At 37.1% G+C, this 9368-nt stretch overlaps 1 pseudogene; it reads left to right on the forward strand.

The window, feature by feature from the left end:
- Positions 1 to 2460: 2460 nt before the first annotated feature.
- LOC139179899 (olfactory receptor 8J3-like) lies at positions 2461 to 3975 on the forward strand (annotated as a pseudogene).
- Positions 3976 to 9368: the final 5393 nt, after the last annotated feature.

Here is a 9368-nt window from a genome sequence, read left to right on the forward strand (position 1 = left end):
ATTTTTATAAATGTAAATCCTTTCAGTGTTTTACAACTTACTTAGAAAAAAATCCAAATATTTATTGTGACCTACATTATCTGATTTTACTAATACTATTATTCAGTCACTCTGGCCTTAAAGGAAACACTAGACTCTATTAAGTTCCCATGAAACAAACAAACAAACACAAAAAAGGATTTTCTATCTCAGGACAGCATCTTTAGGAAATACACTCTTTCTTATAATCCTTAATGTATTTCTTAAAGATTCCTGGAATCCTGGCATATTCTTCCTATGATTTATTCAATACTTGATTACTTCTTATTCTTATGTTTTAGTTGAAATATCACCATCAGAAAGGAATTCTCTTAAAAACATCTAAGAAGTAATTCTCCTAAGTCATCTTGATGCATCATTTTTGTGTAATTTACTTATGGTAATTTACTTATCTTGTTTATGTGTTTTATTCTAGCCCTTTGTTTCTTTCTCATTATTGGAATAGTAGGTTCAGAGGTAAGGGGAAAATAAAGTAACTGAAACTTTAATATCTCTTGGAACAAGTAGGAAACAAATAAGATTATATTGTTGTTGTTCAGTCACTAAGTTGTGTCCAGCTCTTTGTGACCCCATGAACTGCAGCATGCCAGGCTTCCCTCTCCTTCACTATCTCCCAGAATTTGCTTAAACTCATGTCCATTGAGTCAGTGATGCCATCCAACAATCTCATCCTCTGTCGCCTCCCCACCTCCTCCTTCCCTCAATCTTTCCCAGAATCAGGTTTTTTACCAATGAGTCAGCTCTTTGCATCAGTTGTCCAAAGTATTGGAGCTCCAGCATCAGGCCTTCCAATGAATATTCAGAGTTGATTTCCTTTAAGACTGACTGGTTTGATCTCCTTGTTGTCCAAGGGACTCTAACAAATCTTCTCCAGCACCACAGTATGAAAGTGTCAATTCTTGGACCCTCAGCCTTCTAGTATGACTCAAAGTAATTAAGAGGAAGAAAGATTTGGAGTCAGAAATGACTAATATCAAATACTCAAAACTGTTTAGTGTTATTACTGCCTTAATTCTTCAATTGTTTTTATATCACTGCTTCATTTTTTATTTCATTGCAGAACTTTTTAAAATCTTCTTTAGGAGAAGAGATATCAATAACTCTGGCCTTTTACTGGTCAGACATTTATGATACATATCTTTTAAAAATTACTTTACTGAGTTATGATTGACATAAAAGAGCTGTACATGGTTAATGTATAAAACTTGATGAATTTGAAGATAAGTATATATTAGTGATACAGTTACCAAAAATCTATGCTGTAAACATATCCACCATTCCCAAAAGTATCATCCTGTCCATTTTATTATTATTATTATTTTATACATATACATAATTAACTTTTTGTTAAAGGGTAGAGCTTATATTAAATGATGAAGTAGTGTTGATTCTCTGAATCTAAATTTTACATTTTCATATAAGAGACGGTGACAGAATATTTAAGGCCACAGACCATTACTGAAATCAATTAAAAGTTAGAAGGGACTATAATTGGCTTAGTTAGTAACAGGAAGCCATCCTTCAAGCAGATATTTCTAGGAAAATATTATATTATAATTCCATGCTGATTCTTTGGCAACTATATTCAATGTAATTTTCAGAGAAACCTTAGGAAAATAAAATGTTTAGCATTATTACAGTAATAAAAATTATCAAAAGTGTAAAAATGACAGAATTCACAATTTCAGTCTACACTGAATAAATGTTAATACAACTATGGAATAAAGAAAAGAGAGCAGAATAGTGATTGGATCAGTGTTAGAGTGGTGAAGAATCCACCTGCCAATGCAGGAGACATTGGTTTGATCTATGGGTCAGGAAGATCCTCTGGAGGAGGGAATAGCAACCCAGTCTAGTATTCTTGCCTGGAAAATGACAGGGACAGAGGAGCCTGACAATCTACAGTCCATGGGGTCACACACACACACACACAAAAAAAAAGAGTTGGACATGATTTAGCAACTAAATAATATTTAAAAATGACTAGATCATGCATTAGTCAGAATAAGCAAATATTTTCAAATTAAAGATCACAAGGAACATTGAATTATTTGGAAGCATACAATTACTCAAGAGTTTCTCACACTCAGTGCAGAAGATATTAATATGATGCCATGATATGAGTCATGGCTTTAAATATTTTCAAGCTAATAAGATATCCATGAAAAAATTCAATGAATTGGATCTTTGAAATATTCATAATGTTAGATCATCTGTTTAATTTGCCACACTTAAATATTCTCTTTAATAGATGATTTCAAATTTGATTTAATAGACATAGAAACATGAGTTCAATAAATTATTTGAGGAAATCTCATCCAAGGGATGCTTTTGCCATCTATTGACAGTCCTAGAAAATAGTTCCTTAATTTCTAACCAAGTCTCTTTTTCTTCCATATAGATGACTTTCCAAACTCATACATGGCTAATTTAAATTTTACCCAAGTAACTGAGTTTATCCTCAAAGGAGTCTCAGAATGTCCAAACCTCCAGATCCCACTCTTCTTTGTCCTCCTGGTCATCTATGGATTGACTGTGACAGGGAACCCAAGCATCATCACCCTCATCAGTATGGACTCCCGACTTCAGACCCCCATGTATTTCTTCCTCAGGCACTTGGCTATCATCAGTCCTGGAAATTCAACTGTCATTGCCCCTAAAGTGTTGATCAATTTTTAGTAAAAACATGCATACCTGTACTACCTCCTTCTAAGAATGTGCCACCCAACTAGGAGGGTTCTTGATTATCAGGGGATGTTCAACTTTAAGGGATCCAATATGTTGCATTTTCTTCCTTTGTGTGCCATTTCTGAAGGACTCTCTGTTCCTTATCAATTCCTGTAATACAGGAATGAGTAGAGCTGCACACAGTTCTCAGGACTGAGATAATGGGAAAGAGCACCTGCTTGGATTCCTTTCAGTGACTCCCTTCAGTGACTCTCTTCAGCGACCTTGTACTTAATAGACTATCCATTTTGTTGCAACTGGTAGAATTTCATGGTTTAGTAATCATTTTACTAAAGATATATAAGCATGCATTTCTGCTAATAAAATACCCTTGTTCCACTAGAGACTTGGGTCCCCCGTGTCCTTCTTTCTGTCTCTGGCTAGTTCTTCGGAGTGTGGAAGCCTACTGAGCTCACTTTCTTGCCCAGGCTTTCAAGACCTCCTTGAGGCCCTGTGCCTTCGTGAGTGGTACAAGCCCTGTGTATGGGCTTTATTGGCTTTCCACATAACCCGAAGGATATTGCTCTTTCTTTCTCTCTTTCTTTTTGTTGACTCCAGCCCCCAGGTCCCAGTCTGTAAAAGACCGCAACACTTGGTTTTCATTGTAGCTGAAATTTCATTTTAGCTGTGATGGCCTATGACCACTATGCAGCCATTTGTCATCCCCTGCTTTACACGATGGTGGTATGTTGGCGGACCTGCCGTCTTCTTCTTTCCCTCACGTACCTCTATAGCTTTTCTATAGCTGTTGTAGTTTCATGTTGTGTATTTTCTGTGTCTTATTGTTCTTCCTATGTGATTGATAATTTTTACTGTCCCCCTGTTAGCATTGTCTTGCTATGATACTTCATTACCAGAAATATTAGTATTCATATCTGCATCTACAAGCCTGATGTTTTCCATAACTGTAGTTGTATCATCTTATTTCAACATCATTTTGTCCATTCTAAGGATACGTTCATCAGAGAAAGGAAAAGAGCCTTTTCCACATGTGCTTCACATATGACAGCTGTGTCAGTCTTCTATGGAATTCTGTTTTTCATGTATTTGCAGCCTCAAAATAACCATTCACTGGATACTGATAAAATGGCCTCCATGTTTTGCACATTGGTGATCCCCATGCTGAATCCCATGATCTACAGCCTGAGGAACAAGGACGTGAAGGCTCCCTTGAGGATATTTGCCGGGAGCCGGTATATTGCATATTGAGTGCATATTGCATATTGAGTGCAGCACTTTCCACAGCATCATCTTTCAGGATCTGGAATAGCTCAACTGGAATTCTATCACTGCCGGGAGCCAGCGTAAGGAACTCCGCCCATGACAAAGGTCATGAGGAAGGAGGCTCGGCATACGCAAGGCGGGATCGAGCTTCAGGAGTCCCCCTGGAAATTCTCGAGCATTTACACCCAAAACCAGAGTCTGCCTACTTTCTGCTTTGTGCCTTCACCTACACCTCCGACTTTACGGGGGGCTGTCCCCCACTACCTCTCTCTGAAAAAATGAGTTAGCTTACAGCTCTAGTTAATAATTCCTGGGTGTGACAGTGTTTAACCTACAAACTCCTTTGGAAATCCTCTAGCCTGCCTGAATAAGTTTTTCGGCCACATGTGATTGTTCAGAGCCTCCCAACTGTGAGAGGCAGATGTTCTAAACTGTCTAAACACAGATTCTTTTGAGCAGTTAAAAGATTGATTAGAAATTGTATTGGTGAAGGGATTTTCACTTGTTGGGCCAATGTTTGCTGCTAAGTTTCCATATCCCTTACCTGCTGTGTCCCTGGCAGTGTATTGATTAATATAATTGGTGTAAGTAGTAGCTTTAATGTTTGTAACCTGGGACCCTTGAGTTAATTCTTTTTCTTGTTATAGCCCACCACACCTTTGCTCTGTAGGAATGCAACTTTATCTAATGCTTTTGGAGGGTGGCTCCTGACCAATCACCTTTAGAGAAAAATAAGTTTTCTGAAGAAAGGGTCTTAAAATGTTAACAGGCCTCCGGGCCAGAAGATGATGCAAATCACCTAAGCTTTTGCATATGATAAGTTTGCAGGAAGAAAGCCTGGCTTGCTGCATGACTCTACCCCTTCCCCCATTATGCTCTATGCATAACTTAAGGTATAAAAACTACTTTGGAAAATAAAGCACGGGCCTTGTTCACTGAAACTTGGTCTCACCATGTCATTCTTTCTCTTACCTTCTGGCTGAATTATTCAGCCTCTTTTCTCCACTGAATTTCCTCACTGAGCTATCCTCATTCTATTACTCTTTATATCCTTAATTAACGTTTAATTAAGCAATTGTTTCCTGATCTTTGCCTACGCCGTCTCTCCTTTGAATACCCTGGATCAGCCGGGGCTGGACCCCAGCAGATATTTCTGACAAATTAGTGATGCAATGTTAAAACTCTATAGGTCACTGAAGAGATGGTGAAGACAGGCTGCCATTGTGTGGCATATAGTCTGAACAACATTAGAAGATAAATGAATGGGTTATTTTCCCGTTGTACAATTTCTGTTTTTAGAAAAGGTCCTAGTCTACAGCTTTCAAACAGAAATTTTTAATACAAGCCCTTTTTTCTAATATAAAAATGGAAAAAATTGAGACAACTGCCACAGAAATTTTGGGGATGAATTGGAAACACAGCTAGTGAAAATCAGATCCATATTATTTGTACAAAATCTGTGCAATTCACTGGTCTTGAGGCATTTAGGTGTGGAGATTTAGTATCCCAGGAAAGGCTGTGTGTGTGTGTGTGTGTGTCTGTGTGTGTGTGTGTGTGCATATGCTCAGTCATGTCTGACACTTTGAGACCCCATGGACCGTAGCCCACCAGGCTCTTCTGTTCATTGAATTTTCCAGGCAAGAATATTCAAATGGGTTGCTATTCTTCCTCCAGTAGATTTTCCTGACCCAGGGATAAAACCCATGTCTCCTGTGTCTCCTTCAGGTGGATCCTTTACCACGAGGCCACCTGGGAATCCAAGACAAGGCTAAAAATACAAAGAAATATTTATGTAACCACCAATGAGACAGGGTTTATAGTTTGACACAAACTTTGTTAACTTTTTCTAAAGTAAAAGGAAAAGAACAAATATAATCAACTCTTTTAAGATTATAACAATATTTAGAAACCCTCACAGTATGATGTCCCTGTGTCCAACATAGACTCCATGTCCCCTGAACATCAATGTTTTCAAGAAAATTGGTGTAATCATTGAAGTGATAAAAGAGAGTGAATCTGTGTTATCCTGATCCCTTCTCAGTCTTCAGTGTTAGTCTGTGTACCTTAGGTTGGGATTTTTTCAGCTTTATGTCTTCTCCTACCCACTTCATCTTCTTCATCACAAACTGTTTTGTACACATGGAACTCTTTGCTGGGAGAGACTGTTCTGCCTTCTTCACTGTAGCAAAACTCTTTTTTGTAAAACTGCAAGATCATGGGTCAAAGTGCTAAACAGAAAAATCAAATATAAAACTTCTCGAATAAAATTTGAAAGAATAATTTTATCTATCGCACATAAAAATTCTAAAAACCAAGCAAATCTCAATTGAAATGAACAAAATTTAGACATTTAAGATGGAGATATATGAATGAACAAGTATGTAGAAAAGTGTTCACTACTATTAATCATCAAGTAAATGAAAATAAACTGACAAAGAGATTATTTTTATCCCAGTTTCAATAAATAAATCTTTTTTTTTACTTCAAATATTGAAAAATATGTGGGGAAAGTATGAATTCTCTTACATGGATTTAGGTAATGAAAATGCAAGAGTTAGTTTAGAAATCTGCAGTTTGTTATAAAGTTAAATATATAATTATCTATGTTCCAGCAATTTCCTTCATAGACCTATTACTAGGGAAATTAATACATCTATAAACATGCATGCTAAGTCACTTTAGTTGCACCTGACTCTTTGCGACACTATGGACTCCTCTGTCCATGGAATTCACCAGGGAAGAATACTGGAGTTGGTTGCCATGCCCTCTTCCAGAGGATCTTTCCAACTCAGGGATGGAAACTGCATCTCATCTCTTATGTCTCCTTGATTGGCAGGCGGGCTCTTTACCCACTAGGAAGCCCCACATATATGCACACATACAGTTACATAAGAGTGTTTATACTAGACTTATTCAGTTCAGTTCAGTCACTTAGTGTTGTCCGACTCTTTGTGACCCCATGAACAGCAGCGCACCAGGCCTCCCTGTCCATCACCAACTCCCGTAGTTTACCCAAACTCATGTCCATTGAATCGGTGATGCCATCCAGTCATCTCATCCTCTGTTTTCCCCTTCTCTTCCTGTCTTTAGTCTTTCCCAGCATCAAAGTCTTTTCAAATCAGCTCTTCTCATCAGGTGGCCAAAGTATTGGAGTTTCAGCTTCAACATCAGTCCTTTCAATGAACACCCAGGACTGATCTCCTTTAGGATGGACTGGTTGCATCTCCTTACAGTCCAAGGGATTCTCAAGAGTCTTCTCCAATACCACAGTTCAAGAGCATCAGTTCTTCAGTTCTCAGCTTTCTTTATAGTCCAACTATCACATCCATACATGACTACTGGAAAAACCATAGCCTTGACTAGTCGGACCTTCATTGGCAAAGTAATGTCTCCATTTTTTAATATGCTGTCTACGTTGTTCATAATTTTCCTTCCAGGAGTAAGCATCTTTTAATTTCATGGCTGCAATCACCGTCTGCAGTGATTTTGAAGCCCCAAAAAATAAAGTCAGCCACTATTTCCACTGTTTCCCCATCTATTTGCCATGAAGTGATGAGAACAGATGCCATGATCTTAGTTTTCTGAAAGTTGAGCGTTAAGCCAACTTTTTCACTCTCCTCTTTCACTTTTATCAAGAGGCACTTTAGTTCTTCTCCACTTTCTGCCATAAAGGGCGGTGTCAATTGCATATCTGCGGTTATTGATATTTCTCCTGGCAATCTTGATTCCATCTTATGCTTCCTCCAACCCAGCATTTCTCACGATGTACTCTGCATATAAGTTGAATAAGCAGGGTGACAATATACAGCCTGACGTACTCCTTTTCCTGTTTGGAACCAGTCTGTTGTTCCATGTCCATTTCTAACTGTTGCTTTCTGACCTGCATAGAGGTTTCTCAAGAGGCAGGTCAGGTGGTCTGGTATTCCCATTTCTTTCAGAATCTTCCACAGTTTATTGTGACCCACACAGTCAAAGGTTTTGGCATGGTCAATAAAGCAGAATTAGATGTTTTTCTGGAACTCTCTTGCTTTTTCAATGATCCAGCAGATGTTGGCAATTTGATCTCTGGTTCCTCTGCCTTTTCTAAAGCCAGCTTGATTAAAACAAGCCAAACTTCAAATATCCATCAATAAGAGACTGGTTAAAGATGGGGTATATGCATGCAGTCAGTTATTATGTATTTGTATAAATACAACACAGATAAATTTCAATATCACTATGCTGAGTGAAATACAGTTTATTTGAGACTGTTTATTGTGTGATCCCACTTATATGAAATTCAGAAACAGGGAAAATAAGCTTATAGTAGCAGTAAATGGAAGTGGGAGGATGTTGTTCAGGGCATTATAATGCGAATAGCCTAGGGTGTAGAGATATTTTGGATGCATTTAAAATATCAGGAGCCTTTTTGTTGTTGATAATTTTCTATATCTTGATTTAGGTATCAGGTACAAATGGCACATTTACTAAAACATATCCTATTTTACATTTTAGATCCATTCTTACCTATATATGAATTCCCCTCAATTCTACTTGAGGAAGTAATAGAGGAAGAGATCATGGGTAAATGTTATGAGAGGGAATATATTATCTGCTGTTAGATTTTAATGTCTATGAATTTGTGCTGAACATTATGCAAGAATGATGAGATAACTCAGAAAACACTACGATAGACTATTATTATCGTAATACATTGTACTGCAAGAATTATGTGTTTGTCATATTAAAGGTCAATGTATGTATATCACTCAAAGATGACGTTTTAATTTCAAACCTTCTAATCTTCAATTACATGTTTTTTATCAAGTGATATAGTTTGTCTTAGCTTGGTGTCCTCTGGATATGGAGATAGTAATATCTATATTACTATATAGTAATTACCTATATCTATATAGGGTCAAATGATATATTTTTAACCTAGGGCCTACTACTTATTTTATTGGAAAAACAAATTTAGGAAAAAAAAAACTCTATGCAGTGAAGGTGATTCATTTACAGTTTTATCATGACTTTTGAAACTGTTGCAGTTTTGCTGCGAGGGAACTCATACTGTAATGTTTTATTGTTATTTAAATCACTGATTCTGTGAGTAAGTACTTTATGGCATGTAGGTGTCCGTGAAACTCTACAGATCATTTATGCTGCTTTCTTTTTTTTCCTTGAATTATTCCTTACAATTTTTTCCCCTAGAGAATATGCAAAATATTCTGGAGAATTAGCAAGCATCACAGGCAATTATTTTTTAAATCCCTTAGATGATTTAAATTCCATATTACTTCCTCAGGGACATTACAAAGAAAGATAAAAAGCATATATTCTCCCTACCCAAGGAAATATCAGAAGAACATAAGAGCAGAAAATCTGATTCTTCATAAAGG

This window comes from Bos indicus, chromosome 26 (assembly GCF_029378745.1).
Source record: "Bos indicus isolate NIAB-ARS_2022 breed Sahiwal x Tharparkar chromosome 26, NIAB-ARS_B.indTharparkar_mat_pri_1.0, whole genome shotgun sequence".
Classification (NCBI taxonomy): Eukaryota; Metazoa; Chordata; class Mammalia; order Artiodactyla; family Bovidae; genus Bos; species Bos indicus.